This window comes from Phyllostomus hastatus, unplaced genomic scaffold (assembly GCF_019186645.2).
Source record: "Phyllostomus hastatus isolate PE091 unplaced genomic scaffold, TTU_PhHast_1.1 phas_contig_449, whole genome shotgun sequence".
In the NCBI taxonomy this organism is placed as follows: Eukaryota; Metazoa; Chordata; class Mammalia; order Chiroptera; family Phyllostomidae; genus Phyllostomus; species Phyllostomus hastatus.
The window spans coordinates 15,109-32,764 of NW_025333882.1; the positions used below are offsets into that span (position 1 = coordinate 15,109).

The following is a 17,656-nucleotide window of genomic DNA, read 5'->3' on the forward strand; positions in this document are numbered from 1 at the left end:
GCTGCGAAGGGGGAGTCAAGGGAGTGGCGGTGGTACAGCAGGTGGCAGTGCCCGCAGGCCTGTTGGGGAGGGGTGGGTCGCAGGTGCGGGGCACGAGTCTCTGTCTCTAGGTCGCATGTGTTACCTCCTCCCCTTCCTTTTTTTTCTCTCATGACCTCGGCAGGGGTCAACCAGCACTCGCGCTCTGTCCACGGGGCTCGGAGTGGAGGGTCAATGCGCTGGCACAGCGGGACACGGGACTTAGTCTGTGGGCCCGGGCTGCCAGGGTCGACCAGCTGGCCCACCTGTGTATTTTGTGTGTGTACATGGGAAGAGTAGGCCATAAATGAGAACGCGATTTATTTATTTATTTATTTATTCTTAGTTTTTAATTTAGTTTTATTGTATTTTTCTTTACTTTTACTTAGTATTATTACTATTACAAGTAACTCTTTGCTTTTTCCCCTTTTGGGTGTACGACATGGCCATTGGACAGTCACCTTGCTTCCCACGAGATGACCTCAGAGTCTGTTGGTTACAATTTTGTGCCTCTCCTCCCTCGCGCCCCCCTGCCCCCAAACCTTCTCCAATAACACCAGCAATCCCGCCAGCATGGACAACATCGCCACCGCACTCATTACCATTTCTATCACTGCCTATAGTTCAGGGAAGTTGGTCGCTGGCTGCGGCACCGGCACCGGCACCACAACAAAGCTATCCCAGTTGAGTTTCTCTGCACGGGGCGGGCACAGAGGACGTGTGCTTGCTTTCGCAGAGATGTCCCGATCGCTCCTGTGCGTGATCTCTCCCCAAGTCAACGCGACGTCCGTCAGTTAGGAGGAATCCATCCTGGGCGCGGCAGAGGTGCTGGTTCGGTCCCGGGGTTCCGATGGAAGGAGAAGGAAGAGAGGACAGTTGATTGCCTGGTCTCCCGAGGGAGTCCCCTTACGCTGCCGTGATCGAGACGAGGCCGACTCCCAACTGCCTTACCTCAACGGCCGCTTTTATAATCGCCCCAGAAAAGCGGTTGACCAGATGGCCGGACGCAAAGTGGGCGGGACAGCAGAACTCTGAAAGGCTAGGTGCAGGGACGAAGGCAAAGAGAAAGAGGGCTCTAGGAACCAGTGACAGGAGAGGATGGCTCACTGGCCACTCGCGTGGGTCAGCCGCGGGATGGGGCTGGGGACCGGGTTTGGGGGCGGGGAAGGGGGAGACGTGGACCTGCGGGCAGAAGCGGCCTACGGGCTCATGGAAGCACACCTTTCAGAAGGTCGCCGGTTCCATTCCCGGTCTGGGCACATGCCAGAGTTGTGGCCCAGGTCCCCAGGATGGGGGGAGGGGTGCCCGAGAGGCAACATGTTTCTCTCCCTCTCTCCCTTTTCCCCACTCTGTCAAAATGGATAGCTACAGTGTGTGTGCGCGTGCATGTATGTACATAGACGTAGAGGTATGCTTGTGTGCCTGCCTGCGCGCACACATGCACACACACAAACCCACCCACTCACCCACCCCTTGTGCACACACGGAAGATTCTACCACAGCTGCATATCTGCCAACTATCTCGTGAAATAATAACGAGGAAAATGAGGCCACAAAATTTCAACCGACATGATTCAACTGATAATCAGTGAGAGTACCAGATACTACATATTACTGTTTTATTGCCGTTGTTTTCCCTCTCAAATGGAAAGCGCAGCGGGGTGTGTGTGTGTGTGTGGGGGGGCTATATCCTTAAATTTGTCTGATTTTCTGTGTGCTGTTCAACATGTTTAGGTGTTCGACCTTACCATGAAAGTAAGAAAGCTTCATTGTCAGAAGAATTGGAAACTCTTTGATGGTAGCTGGAGTTGTGTGCCGCTGACCACCTTGAGGAAGAAAGCCAGAAACACTAGGTTTTCCTAGTGTGGCTCGGACAATACATTGGTATTGACGCGTGAAGGGGTGCTGCTGTGGACCTTTCTCCTGGCAGGTGATGAGACCGTTGTGGCCTGTCACAGGTCTCCTTATGCTTTATCATTGAGCTGGTGAAGAAAACAGATGCTTTCTTTACATTTGCTGACACTTTCCTGCTGCCTTTCTCCATATGTGCCCTTGTTGCATGGTGACAGGAGAGGGATAAAGAAGACACTATTAGTTTTTTAAACAAACAAACAAACAAACAAACAACCCTGGCTGGTGTGGCTCAGTGCATTAAGCGCCGACCTGCAAAGAAGAGGTCACCCGTTCGATTCCCAGTCAGGGCACATGCCTGGGTTGCAGGCCAGGTCCCCAGGTAGGGCATGCAAAAGGCAACCACACATGGATGTTTCCCTCCCTCCCTCCCCTCCTCTCTTCCCCCCTCTCTAGAAATCAGTCAATCGATTGATCAATCAATAAAATCTATCAAAACAAAACAGGATCATGACTTAGGAATCACAGCATACGCTCCGCAACCCCCCCCGTGAAAGAACCCCACAGCAGAACCTCTCCCTCTTCCTTCAGAGTTGCCATCATCTGTGGGGTTCTTTCACGTCTTTTCAACTTCCTCCTTTGTACAGTGAGGAGGAGGCGAGTGAAATCATCAGCGAGTATGTGAAGTGAGACTGAGGATTTCCTGTAGAAACTGACAGGTTCTCTTAGGCTCCCCTGAGGAATAAATGCCAAATCAGCCACAAAGTTAGGCAGTATAATGCTTTTTATTGGATTTGGGCTCCCAGAGCAAGATTCTCTGGTCCATAGAAAGGAGGGCTAGAGATGCTGTGCCGAGCAGGGGAAGGGGGGGGGGGTGTTTATTTTGGGTTGGCTCTCTGTGGGAGCTGGGGATTGGTACCCTGTAAACAAAGCAGTAATATATCATTGGTGGTTTCCGGTTTGACATCAGCCATAACTTCCGGCTTGTAGTTCAGCCACCATCTTGATTGTAGTCCAGCTGCTATGATTGATTATAGCTAGGCTCCCTTTTGTCCTACTCCGCCCATCCTGACAGAAACCGGGTGGGTGGAGGGAGGACGGCTCCATCCACCTATCCCTCCGGTGCTTGGAGCAGAGTGTTGCTGCGGGAGCATGTCTGCTGACACCCTGACTCAGGGTTTTGGAGTCCCCGTCACCCCGTACCCAGGCCTCCCCGGGCCCTTCTCCCTCTGCACCTCACCACCCAGAGCTGGGCCTAGGGCATCTAAGGCCACGGGGAGCTGCTGTATACCTCCCCCCCACCCCTCGCCCGCCCTCGACCCGGCCCTCACCACTGTCCCAGCCCCGCCCCAACCCCAACTCAGGATTATGAAATGGCGGAGGGAAGGCTGTCTCTCCTGGGCTGGGAAATGGCGGGGGCCGGGGTTGTGGAGGACAGGGATTCTTTTTCGCCTGGGACCGCCCGGCGGTTTCTCCCCTCTTCCCCGTCCCCTCCCCCACTCCCTGGAGCAGGTGTCCAGTTTAGAAGCTGCGGCTGTGGCCTAAGGGAGGGGGAAGTCGAAGGAGCGAAGGCTCTGAATTCCGCCGAGAGAGCTTTCTGCGTTTGAATGACACCGTTGAGTGAGGTCCTTGGGAAACGAATCGCCCCAACCTTCCAAGCGGCCCAGGGGGCGAGACGCCTGGATGAGAGGACACCTGCTCTGGGACTGCCCTCCCACTTACCTCTGAGGCTGAGGAAGAGGGGAGGTGGCGGGGGGCGGGGGGGGGGTGCGGCGGGGCGGCAAGAGAGACTGCCGGGGGCACCGATGGCTCCGGGAATGTCTGGTTTCTGCTGAGGGGCCGCTCTCCAGGGGGTCGGGAGCTAAACTCAGCTCTCATCCTGCTTCGGAAAAGGCCTCGAGGCTAAGCCGGCAAAGGTTCTTGAGATTTTCTGATCCACGAACCGTTCCACATTCTCTCATCCCGCCCCAACTTTCTGCAGGGATGCCCCCACATTCTTTCTGTTTGTCCATAGAAAAGACTCAGACCCGAGAAAGAGCCCCGCCCGCCCTCCCCACCCCCCACACGGCACGACCCATTCTTTCACTGCAGGAAGTCCAGTCAGTTTTGATTCAGCCCGATAGTTTGCATAAACACGACAGGAAGAGCAATGGATTGTATACCAGGTGACGTTTTCACCATTCTTTCCTTTTTCTTCTCCCCGGCTCTCCCCCCTGCCCCCAATGACTCTCTAGTCCCTTTATCTCCCTCACCCCACCCAAAAGGCCTTCTCCAAGGCATTTGGCTGGAACGGGACAGGGGCGTGGAGTAGGCAGAGAGAGATCTTTGCCTCCACATTGCTTCTGCCAGTATACAGCGCGGGTTTACTTTGAGAAACAGACTGTTCTCATGTTTGACAAACAGGCAATTCAAGATGAGTGATACTTTGACACACATGCGCGCACGCACACACACACAGAGTGGTAGAGGCCATCTCCTCGTCGGTGTATCCATGACGTCCGATGATGAATTTCTGTCTATCCAGATCATTGCACAGACCTGGCAACCTTCACTCTGAGGGAGTCAGATGTCCTCTCCAGATGTGAACCCCTCCCGATAGGACCCTCCTCTTTTTCTGCAAATGCATGAGAGGGAAACTGAAGCAGGAGACAGCATAGGAAGAACTCTGAGACTGCAATACTGTCAGTGGCCAGCACTTAGCACCCTGGTTGCCTGGAAACACCTTTTACCAATTAGGTAGAATAAATAGTAAGTGGAGGCAGGGAGGAGGAAGGAGACAAGTCTCAAATGCTAACTCAGCAGTCCTAAGCCTGTTCTGATAATATTGCCAGGTGTTTCAATATCACAAGAAAGACTATATTAGCAAGAAAGAAAGTCCTTGAAATTTTATGTAACATTTCCACTATCTGGGAAAGAAAGCCTTGAAACTGTGCTTTCATCCCAAGGCCTGAATGTGGGAAAGGGTCCCTGATGCTCACAGAAAGAGCCCATAAATAACTTTGGAAAGTGCCCCAATTTTAATTAGCTGCCCCCTGTCACATATTTGTTTTACAACAAGATGACCAAATGGAGTCTGGAGCAAGATAGAATTCAGGTGGACAGAGCCCCATTCATCCCTAAATTTGGGTAGTCACATTTCCCCAGGAAAGCTGGCGCCACATTTACCCGTTAATCAATATGTAACTTTTTCCCTCCTATCTCACCAACTATATAAGTTTGGAGAACAGAGGACTCACTCTCTCTCAGGGGCTCAGGATGCTCTCTCTCTCGGGGGCACAGGGGGCTCTTGGCTCTTGGGCCATAGGGCCTCTGGCCACTCGGCCTCAGGCTGCCCAGGGGCTTGCCACCCTGGTCTCCAGCCTCTCTTGCTTTTCTCACCCTACTTTGCTCTGAAACTTTGCCTTTCACTCCATACTCTACCTGGTCCTATTCTCTTCCATGGAAGCGTGCCACTAGTAAACTGATTACATACTACTAGATTTGCTGATATGTAATTGTTTACATGCGTTAGCAAGAAGAACCAGGTCTCTCCCGTCAACAAAACGAGGACTACTTATCAATGACAAAACCTAAAACAACACAGTTGGTGGCAGAGCCCAGTGTGATGCAGTGGGGTCGACCGACCGGGGAAATTCCCTTTTCTGCTCCGCATTTCCGGAGGATGACTCACGTGACCAAGGAAGCCAGATCGGAACTCATCGGATGTGTAGAACATCTACCTGAAGAATAAAAATGTGTGCGTCCCCTCAGAACACACTTTTCGTGTCTTTCTTGGACAGAAAAAGTGTACTTGAATCTGATGAAGCAGGCCTCACTGGTTCCAAAACTTCTCTTTCATTATACTTTTTAGCCAAAGGGCAGGCACTGATTTCTTTGGCACCGATGTAGGAGGGTGCAGCCAGGGGGAGTCCCCAAAAGAAGGATTTGTAATGGGGTTCAGAACACAAGGTGTCCAGGAAACATTAGAAAGATATATGCAATGTCCTCACCCTCCACCACGCGTGTGAGTTGGGGGAAGGGACACATGGAGCAGTGTTATTGAGAGCTGTTTGGCATAGCAACAGCTTTGCAGCTAATGTCCTGTGTGGTCATTTAACACATCTATTACTGTTAATTGGTTGCATAGATATGTTAAATAGCTGTGGCCCTGCTCTGAGCCAGGGGGATGGAAGGAACTTCCCTGCAAGATGTAACTGGGAGGCTATTCCCCCTAGTTGTAGCGTCTGCGTGAGAGCTTGGAGATGATTTGCTCCATGACCTGGGGCCACCCCTGGGCAGACTCATGATGGCAGCCCAGTAAAGCTGGAAGGGTATTTAAACCCAGACTCGGCAGCCATTGAGGAGAGGGAGCCACACAGCTGTGGCAGTGGAAAGAGAAGCACGTGGCTGCAGCCATGTAAGGAGAACCACATGGCTTTCCTATAGTTTAATATGAACTAGTATGTGATAGGGAGAGAAACCTAGCAAGACCCATTTGATCAAAGTTCTCTCAGTGTCCCATTGTTAAGGATTTATTAAACAAACATTATTTGTTTTTTTTTTAATCTCTATGTGAAGTGCCTTCTTGCCTTTAAAGACCCAAACTACTAATCCTCTTTTCTTCTTAGCTCAAGATGGCATATGAGCCCTAACTACCCAATTCACTCTCAGATTTCATATTTATAAGGAAACCCTGTATGTATATATTGAGTTGGCAAAAAAAATCCATTTAGATTTTTCTGTAAAATAAAGGACACATTTTTCATTTTTACCGATAACTTTATTGAATTGGATATTTTGAGTATGTCAGCTATCTTCTGCAAGGCATAGCATTGATTGTTCTCAATGTCTCTATTCAATTGCTATCAACTTCAACTGTTGGTTGAAGTTGACCATGACCATGGAGCATCATCCAGTGAGAAATCTCCAGCACAAAACTTCGTAAACCACTTTTGACATGTTTGATCAGTCACAGCATCTTCTCCACACACTGCACAAATCTTTGTTTTTGCTTTTCAGTTACATTTTTACTTTTCTTGAAATAAAAAAGCATAATACACTGAAAATGGTGCTTATTTTCTTCCATTTTCAACATGAAAATGGCTACACAGAAATTCATCAATTTTGGTAAGTTCTTTTTAAATGCATGCTGACATGACAGCTGTCACAATACAATCTAACGAAATTATTTTGAATGAAGTGAAAGGCAACTAAGTGCTACTAGAGCCATCTAACAGAAAAAAACAAACAAACTTTTTGGCCAACTCAATACACGATAAATTTAGTTGTTATATCTTGTTTTCTGTCTCATGTGAATTGTTGCGCGTGGGTCACCGGCCAGCAGTGACCACGGAACGCTGTGGATGGCTCGACGATCACGCAAGAAAAAACATGCACAGAGACAAACTAGTTTCTGTGGAGAAGTAGGGACGAAATGGCCACCCCTTCTAGTGAGGAGCGCGCCGATTTACAGTCCATACCTGCTTTTATTGGGCTCATGCTACATAATAACTCAGGTAAAGTACAATACTCATTAGGAGAAGTAAGGAACTATAGAAAACAAAGAACTCTGCCCGTCTATTGAGTTGGGGGTCAAAGAGCTGTAAGACTGAGGAACAAACTAGCTTCCTCCTAAGACCCTTCTCATTCAACTGAGAGCATTCTAAACAAAGAAGGTTTCACAGTAATTTACATGTTCTTTCTTAGGCCTGATCACCCCCGGGAAATCCGCACTTCCCAGTACCGGGCTGTACTACCCTGTCATTGTTTCAGGCTTAGGTGGAGCAAGGGAACTAAGGCCACTGAGAGATAAGGAGATTTTCTTCCGGACGCTGAGAACTCAGACTTTGTCAAAGCCGAGGAGTGAGGGTCCATCACCCCCTTTTGCTGCAGCCCCCCCCCCAAGTCCTTCTTTTGGGGGGCCTCCCAAAGTGATCATGCCTGGCTTAGGTCGTTCCCCCGTGGGGAATCTTACCCGTCTTTGGCTAACCGACCAAGCTTTTTTGGGGTTCAGCAGCAGAAGCAGCATTCCTGCCAGGAAGATAAGCTTTTATCTCCTTGCTGGCTTACGGTTCCAAGGGCGTTCCCTTAGCTTTAGCCTAGGCGGGGGTTTCAGCCTCTGATACCAGTCAGGGCGGTTCCCAACATGAATTTGTTAGACCAGCTAGAAAAACTTATTTTTAAATTAAAAAATTATATTTTCTTCCTCTACATCAAATAAGAAGATACAACATATCACTTTGTCTCATTCATGATACTGTTAAATCACTTGATAATGATTTCACTATTTTAAAAACAATTTTTTTTCACTTTATAGATATTTGTAAGGGGGTACTTTGTGTAAGGTGTAAAGACAGAAAAACTTTTTTTCCTCTACCCTCCAGGTTCAATGGCCTGTAAATTAAACTTTTAAAAGATCACCAATAGAGGAAAAAATAGTTTTAATTATATATGTACATACTACAGGAGTTCACAAAGAAAAATGTGGCTCAATGAAGCAACCAGAATTTGGAAGCTTATATCTCATCTTAGGTTAGACTTTGGGTGGGTGAACAGAAGGTAAATTATGGAAAGGTGATCAGGAAATAAGTGGTAAACAAAAATTTTTTTGTAAAGTTTGTTATGCAGATTTAAGTCTGTGCCATTCTTTTATAAGAGTTGCTAAGACTCATCCCCTCTGGTGCAGAAAATGGAGGCACATTTCACTTACAAATGGAAACTTGTTCTGTTTTCAGAACTTCTCCTACATCTGCTGTTTCTCAAAATAATCAGCTGAAAATAAAGCTTATGCCAAATAGGCATATTTTGAGGGTGCATATTCTGGTCCTGTTCATGGAAGTCTATTCCTGATGACAGGATACAAAACATCCCCTAGGGGTAAGCTCACATGTGCATCAGTCATCACTGATTGCTTTTGAGCTGATTGGTGTAGGATGATCTTGATGCAGTGATAGCTCACCTGCTTGTACCTCACATCCCTCCAGCAGACTCACCCAGGCACATTTTATGAGAGAGCAGGGGCCCACAAAAGAAGATTAAGTACACAAGTGCTTTTCTGAGGTTTTGCTTGGGTCTAGTTTGTTATGATCTCATAAAACACAAAAATAAAATGATGAACATATCTAACTATGTCAATACAAATGTTAAATGTGAGTGGACTAAAAATCCAATTAAAAGGCAGAGATTTCCAAAATGGATAAGGAAATATTTAACTATATGCTCTCTAAAGGGACACTCTTTAGATTCAAACATGTAAATGGGTTGACATTTAAAAGATGAAAAAAACCATACATATTGCAAATAGCACCCTCAAGAAAACTGGAGTGGCTTCACAAATATCTTTAAAATAAAAAAAGTTGCTAGAGATAAAGAAGGAAATTTTATTATAATAGAAGTGGTTATTTACTAGGAAGCTGTAATAATTATAAATATATATGCACCTAGCAACAGAGCCTCTATAGATGTGGGAGAAGCACTTGATAAAATCCAATACATTATTAAGATAAAAACATGTAACAAATTAGACATGGGAGGGGTCTGCCTCACATGATAAAGAAAATCTATGAAAATACCCACAGATACCATCATATATAATGATGAAAGATGCATATTTCCCCAAGGAGCAAAATAGAAGGATGTTCACTCACCATTTCTGTTCAACATTGTGCTGGAGATTCTACCAGGGAAATTAGGCAAGATAATAAAATAAAAGGTATCAAGATTGAAAGGAAAAAACTAAAACTATCTTTATTTTTTAGAAAACATGATCTTGCTCATAAATAATTCCTAAGGAGTCTACTAAAAATAAAAACATTCAGCAATGTTGTATAGTAAAGATCAATATGCAATGTCAATTGTATTTCTATATTCTATCAATGAACTTTTTGAAAATGAAACTAAGAAAAAAATTCATTTATATTAGCCTCAAAATAAATAAAATATTTGGGGATAAATTTAAGAAAAATATATACAAAATGTTTACCCTGAAAACTACAAAACATTGTTAAAAACCTAAAAGTCCTCAATAAATAAACATATATTTCATTACACAATGATTTAAAGAACTGTCTATTTGTATGACATATTCAAGAAAACATTTAGAGACAGAAAGTAAATTCGTGCTTGCCTAGGGATTGGGATGAAATGGAAAGTAATTGCTAGTGAGAATAGAGTTTCTTTTTTTGATGATGATAATATTCTAAAATTGACTAGTGACAGTTGCATGGCTTTGAGAATACTAAAAAAACATTAAGTGGTATACTTTCAATGGGTGAGCTGTATGAAATATGAATTATACCTACATAAAGTTGCTATGTATTTCTTCTATATTATAAAAATTGATCATTCTAAACTAAAATAAATTAGTAAGGAAATATTATGTATAAATAAAAGCAGCATTGAATATTTAGATAGGGTTAAAATTTATAGTGGGAAATGCTTATTTATTTAAATCAGTTAAAAATTTGGAAACTGTAGGAAATTTGAAATAAGAATGATAAACATTTCTTGTAATTTCTCTCTTCTCTCATCCTTTGTACTTTTAAGAATAAACTAGAAATCAAGATTAGGGGTCTGCCTCAGGGAGTTGATGTTTGGATTTTGTGTCTTAATGTACATACATGTTTAGGAACAAATGAAAAGAGATGTATAAAAGTGAAATAATACCCCAAATTACAGCTAATAAGCACTGTTGAAACTGATAAAAAAATGGAGCAAGTGACATTTTGAGAGATCCTTGAGGAATACCTATAATGATGAGAATAATACCAAGTAACATTTATTGATAATGCATTACCAAATGCACTCTGGTATAAGCACCACATCTATTATCTAATATAATACCTATTTTAATACTATGAGATAGTTTTTATTAGAATATCTTTTATACATACAAGGACACTGGGGCTTAGAGATGGTACAACTGTTAACTGTAGGATACAATCCTGTTGTACTACAAATAAACAGCAGTGAAATCATAATCAAAGATCATTTAGAGAATATGAGTCATTTCACTGATTTATTTTTACTCTACTTTAGGATTATTTATAAAGCTAGAAACAAAAGATAAGAAATTATCTCTCTCTCTATCATCTATCTATATCTATCTATATATCCAACTATTTTTCTACCTAAATCCACATAAATTTAAAATAAATTTTATTAAATTATCTAGGATATATAGTATATATACTTTATTTATTTATTTTTTTAGAAAAAGACTGCAGTATGAAAGTAAAGATTCAGGATAGAGTCCTATCAATAAGGTTCTAACCAAGAGAATTAGGTATTTTTTCTTCCACACTTAAAAAAATAAGGAAAAGTACTGATCAAACAATTAGTGTTTACTTGTTTTAGACCGAATAATATATTTCTATGAAGTAATGTTTGGAATGAGAAAAGCTCCTAAATTACATAGTTTTTTTCTTTCTTTGAAGGGAGATCTTCCATTAAGAACCAACTATGGACACATTTAGTTATCTATGAAACTCATGAGTTTGAAACTTGGGGAAAAATGCAGTTACTGGCATATTATATGCTATGCTTGTCCTTTAAAAATTATTACTGCACCAACTAAATCTTGATATAAAGTCACTCTCAAATATGCTTAATAAAATTTTACTCTAGGTCAGTTTGGCATATGAGATTCAGAGAAAGATTCACAATGTCAATAAAGGATCCTAACCTATTGAAGAAGCAGTGGTGGGAGGGTGGGAAGACTGGGTAGAGGGAGGCAGCAGAAGACAAAATGGGAACATCTGTAGTAGTGTCAACAATAAAAAAATTCCTAAAGATTAAATTGTTCTAAAATCTTTGATAGTCCAAATTCTAGAGTGTAAAAATATTTTATAGGATCCAGCTTTTCTCTTAATATTTATGACAGTTATTTTAACTGTGCAAACTGGGCTTTGGCCAGTTGGCACTCTTTCATACAACGCAATGATTTGTATTGAAGGAAGCAGGTTTTTATTAACAGGGTTCCAACCTTGGTGGTATGGACAGCACTCCTGCTCTGAGTCTTTCTCTCTTAGGAGATCCAGAACTTCTCTTGCTCCCCAAGACTACAAGTCAAAACCATCCCCAGAAGTTCCCCATTTCCTTATCTTTCCATAAGCTGATCATGCAAACAGATCTCCATCCTGACTGGTGTGAGCACTTGTGGGTTTCAGAGTTGCCATCATCTCTGAGCAGCTCTCTCCTTCAGGACCTAGGGTGTGCTGCTCTCTGTGCAGTGGACCAGAAACTGTGTGCCACGCTACACTAGCTCACAGTGTCCCAGAGGCTGGAGCCCAGGGAAGCACACATTCCAGTGTTTAAGCCGCTGCCTCCAGGAGTGGGTTCCCATCCATGAGGGGGCTAAACCTCTGGTGGCCCCTGTACCAAGAAAGCAACTTCTCTGTACCAAGTGCCCATACCAAGAGCCCCTGTACCCATAGCATGCATGTGTGCTTGAGGGAGAAAAAGAGAGAGAAATATACATATGTAGAGAGAGAATTTTTCAGCCCTTTCCTTTAAAAGGCCCTCTCCAAATCCCACGTGTACAGGAAGCTTTTCCTACTGTGTGTCAGTGTCTGCCATTTCGTCAGTTCCCCAGTGTCATTGACCCTCTATTGGCCATGAATTTTAGTCAGGCCTAAAGTTTCCACATCATGTGAGGGCACTCAGGCATGTGTTAGTACAGGGTGGGGCATCCGCCCCTCCCGGCCCCGTCCCGCTCCACCCCACCCCGCCTGCAGCTCATCCAGGCTTGTATGAACTTCCCATCCACCACAGCAGGAGTAACTGCTGACACACCTTCTTACAGTTGCATTGTCTTTGTTTATAGTTTGCACTGGGCAGCAGCCTTCTTCAGCAGTCCCTCCCTGCAAGAAGGCAAGGAGCTGTGTTAATCTGTTTTTGTTATGCAAATCTTTCCTAAACTCTGTGCCTTAGCTGCCCTTGGCCTCCTTCCCACCTCCCTGCCTCTTTGCAGGATTGGTGAGGTTCCCCTGGATCTGGTCCCCCCTGTTTTCCAGGTACTTCTGGTCTAACCTACTCATTACACTATGTTTTGCTTATGTATGTTATAATACTTTAAATCACGAAGTTTTATTTCTCAAATGAGGAATGAATTTAGAAATAAACACAGTTTTTGTTTATTTAAATCCTTGTAGAAAGTGGATAAATAGAATACAATAAAGTTACACTTGGATGAAAATGTTAAGTAACTACGTAGTTAAAATAACTTACCCCCGCCACCCCTGCGGGCCAGTGTGGCTCAGTTAGTTGAAAAACTGAAAGGTTGTAGATTTGATTACTGGTCAGGGCATATACCTACGTTGCAGGTTTGGTTGCCAATCAGGGGTATGTAAGAGAGGCAACTGATGTTTCTCTCCCATATCAGTGTTTCTGTCTCTCCCTTCCTTGCACTCTCTCTAAAATCAATAAAAAAATGTGATCCATTTCTGAATAGTAGCCTCCAAGTCTTTGAGATTCAAATTGGAGTTTCAGAAAAATTACAAATTATTACATCTCTAGTCATTGTTTCTCATCAAATGTTGAATCTGTGAGAGTCAGTGTTCTACTAAAAAAACATCAACACACATACAAATTTGTTTTTGTTTTTAGTAAAAATACATAAAGTCATGTGATGAAATTTCATGGGCTCTATTTTTAGGTAACATAGAGCTTTTTGGGGAACAGTATGCAAGAAATAACTCAAGAGAAAAAGCAGAAACACACAAAAACTCACAGAAAATAAAAGAAAATGAGTCTCTCAACTTTCAAAAGACAATACAAGGAGTCCCACAGACCTTCTCCCTTTGGAAACAACAGTAACTAGTGGAAATTATAGGAAAAAAAGCCATTAAACTAACCATTAAACTCTCTGAACATTCTCTTAAGGGCTTTTAGCAAATGGAAAAACATTTATTCAATCAGAATCTACTAAAGCTCAGTAAGAACCATGATAAACGTGGCATATGAGCTTTGACCACCCTACCTCTGCCCACCCATTCATAATGACAGAATCTCTACTCCTGGCCACTGCAGCTAAGGACACAAGATGCCCTCTCCCAAGAGTGACTGAGAGATCAAGGGCTTCCACAGTCTCCACTTGTTGGAATAATAAGATGAGAAAATTGGGCCCCATTTCCCTCTTCATGTTCATGTCATAGGATGGAGGTTCCACACCTGTAGAGGCAAACCAAGAAGCGGCCAGTGCGCAGGCCAGAGTTCTGGTTACAAAGACAGGTGTCATTCAGAAAGAAGTAAGCCATTATTCCCTTGCCCCAGAGGTGGCTCAGAGTTGTTGTTGTTGTTGTTTTTCCCTTGGGGAAAGGCAGTCTATGAGAACACAGAGCTCTGAAGCTCTTCCTAACTTAATTTCAAAAAGTAAGCCCAAGCCTAAGGGTGATGCCCAAAACAGTAGAGACTTTGGAGGTAAGCATTAAAAGGAGGCTGGTAGCTCTGAGACAGGATAGTAAGAAAATAGGAAAATTCCTGGGAAAATGGAATGGAGAAACTTGACATCAGAAAATTAAACAGGGCTGAATAGCTTGCAACTTATAGCAAGCGGTGAATCACAAGACTTTATCCTCCCTAACCAAGGACACTTGAGAGCAAATGGTTTATATCTCTCCTCCCTAACCAAAGAATACAGAGTTTAAATCACTCTGGTCTGGAAACTTCCTCTGATACTTCTTGCAGTTGGGAGATACCACAGGTGTCTGAGGAAGGGAGGAATGCTAACGGAAATGAAGAGATAGCACCTGAACAAAGGGAATGAGCTTGGGAAGAAGATGTGCAGCACCCCTTTTAGCTCCCCTTCTCCTTAGTTCCAAGAGAAACAGCACTTCTGTGCCCAGAAACTCACTTCCAAACGGAAAAGCCTACCTTGACCCTCTCACCCCAATAAAAAGCCTGAGTAGTCACACGCATGTGCAACTCTCTGGTTCTGATTCCCAGAGCTCCCATCCTCTGCAGAGCTGAAATAAATATTTTCATTATCGGAATCCCTGAACTAAGTTATTTGATTTCAGAATACAAGAATACAATTTGGATTGGTTCCAGATTTGGTTTGGTAACAGCTTTATGAAGGCAACAAGCTAAATTATAGTTAGTCAGTAGTTTCCCAGAAGAACCAGGGAAAGAAACAGATAACAAAAGATCTCTGTTGTTGGAGCAAAGCTCAAAACTGTCCTAAAAAATGGGGTGGGGGGTGGGGTGCCTGGAGAGGTAGAGGGATTGAGCAGAAAAAAAAAGAACTCTTGGAAACGGACAATAGCATGGTGATTGTCGGAGGGGAGAGGGGTGGGGAGAGTGGGAGGAGGATATAGGGGGCATAAATGATGGTGGATAGAGACTTGACTTGGGGTGGTGAACGTATGACACAGTGTACAGATGATGTGTTGTAGAATTGTGTGTCTGAAACCTGCATAATTTTATTAACCAGTCTCACCTCTAATAAATTTAATAAAGAGGGAAAGTTATTGCCATTGCAAAAAAGGCTGAATTTCATTGGATCAGACTAGGGAGAAAGTTAGGCCTCCTGGGCATTGTTCAATACAATAGAGCAACCAGTCAGCAGTTAGTGGACACTATCAACTGATGTGATAGCATCAGAAGCAGCCAATTTAACTGAAAGATGGGAGAAAGGCATAGTTAAAGATAGCCTTGATAAAAGCACTGTCTTGGTGAGGTGGCCATAGATTTCCAAGGCTGGGCCTTCTGAGGAGGAACATCAGATGCCCTGCACTGTGGTGAAAATAGAAATCACTGAACAGTTTTTATAAGGCATCAATCAAATAATAAACCAAATAGCAAGCAGATAAACCAAATAAACAAATGATAAAAGCAACAAAATTCCCCCAAATAGATAAAGACAATACAAAAAAAGAAAAATTACTAACCAGTGTCTCCAATGAATATAGAAATACAATCCTCAACAATGTAATAGCAAACCACATCTAGTGACAAACAGAAAGTATACATTCTGACTAAGAGATTTATTTCAAGAATGCAAAGTGGTTTAACACCTGCCAAATTAATGTAATATACTATATGAAAGACTAAAGTAAAAAAACCATATGATCATGTCTGTGATGATCTCCCAAAAAAGTATTTGACAAAATTCAACATGTGATTGGGAGAGAAACACAGGAAAAATGGAGAGAAATGGAAAGAAATAGAAAAAAAGTTATATTGCTAGTAGCATTATAACAGAGTCTTTACTAAAAGTTCATTAATTTCAAACTTCCTCCTATGCACATCTTACATATAGTTGGAATAATAATGTCCAGGCAAAATCAGACTCTACCCTTTTATTTAACATTGCATGCTAAAAGGTCCTCTATGTTAGTAAGTATTCCTCATGATCACAATTATAAATAACTACATCATATTCCAGTATATGAGAGGATCCTAATGTGTTTCAATATCTTTGATATATGGAGATTCTGTTGTTTCCAAATGTTCACTTGTTACACATGGTGCTACAATAAATGTTTTGATGATATAGAAAATGGTGTTCAAACTATAATTATTATACCAAGGGGTATAAACATTTTCATGGATCATGAAAAAATATGCTAAAATCCAGATATCAAAATTAAGGCAGTTTGTGTTCAGATAAGCATTATATGAATGAGTCTGTGTAGCTGCACCACTGACAATGTGAAATAGTATTGTTTCTACTGTTGCTGTTTCTTTAGTTCATGAAAAATCGATTATCTCAGTTTAAATTTCTATTTATTTCATTCCTCCCAAATTAAATCCTCTTTCCTGATATCTTAAATAAATGAAAATTATTTCTGACTAATGAACTGCCTTTTAATGTCCTTTGCCCATCTATTAGTAGGAACCATCAATTCTTATTCAATTATATGAGCTCTTTTTAGAAGTACTTTTAACATTCTTTTTTTAAAAGATTTATTTATTTGTTTTTAGAGTGTGAAGGGAGGGAGAAAGAGAGAAAGAGAGAAACGTCAATGTGCGGTTGCTGGGGGCCATGGCCTGCAACCCAGGCATGTGCCATGGCTGGGAATCGAACCTCCGATGCTTTGGTTCGCAGCCCGAGCTCAATCCACTGAGCTACTCCAGCCAGGCTAAAAATACTTTTAATATAACATTTTCTTTAATGTTTCTCTAGGTTACTTTTAAGTTATGTATATAAAGTTCAAAAACTCTGTGTGTGTGTATATATATATATATATATGCATACATACATAAATCTTTTTGAGATATAGAAGATGAATAGTAAGGTGGCTTAATGGTTGGAGTTTTTTTTTCTTAGAATCAGATCTTAGTTTAATATATGATAACTTTTGTGGCTTTAGATAAATCACCCAATGATAAAAATTATATAGCACAAATGTAATAGATGCTTACCATATGTCTGAATTATGAGTGATGAAAAACTTGAAGAATTTAAATTGTCTAAGGCCATCAGCTAACAGTATAGTCTGCAACAGAACCCAAGTCTTTCTGATATCAGGGTTTATGTTATTAAAAAACACACCATACTGCTTCTATGATCGTATATATCCTCATGAATGCAATTTAAATAATAAAAGTCACCGTATTGTAATAAGTGTGTATGAGATTTATAGGGAGTGTCTAGCATATGATAACTTCTCAAACAATAACATCAACTTTTGTGTGCAGTCCACTCTTATGAATATATATTCTTTTAATTTTTCTCTATTGGTTACAAAGAATATTAAAAGGTCTTTGTTATGGATCTTTTTCTAAAAAATATTCAAATGAATTGTGTACTTAAGCAAATGTTTATTGAATGTGTACTCTAGTACACCTTCTTGGAGACCCTCACGGA

At 42.2% G+C, this 17,656-nt stretch overlaps 1 long non-coding RNA gene across 1 annotated transcript; it reads right to left on the reverse strand.

The window, feature by feature from the left end:
* Nucleotides 1–394: 394 nt before the first annotated feature.
* Nucleotides 395–1,903, reverse strand: LOC123822866. The gene is made up of 3 exons (XR_006786440.1): nt 1,767–1,903; nt 970–1,057; nt 395–846 (listed from the first exon to the last, which is right to left on the reverse strand). It is a non-coding gene; the product is annotated as an uncharacterized LOC123822866 (long non-coding RNA).
* Nucleotides 1,904–17,656: the final 15,753 nt, after the last annotated feature.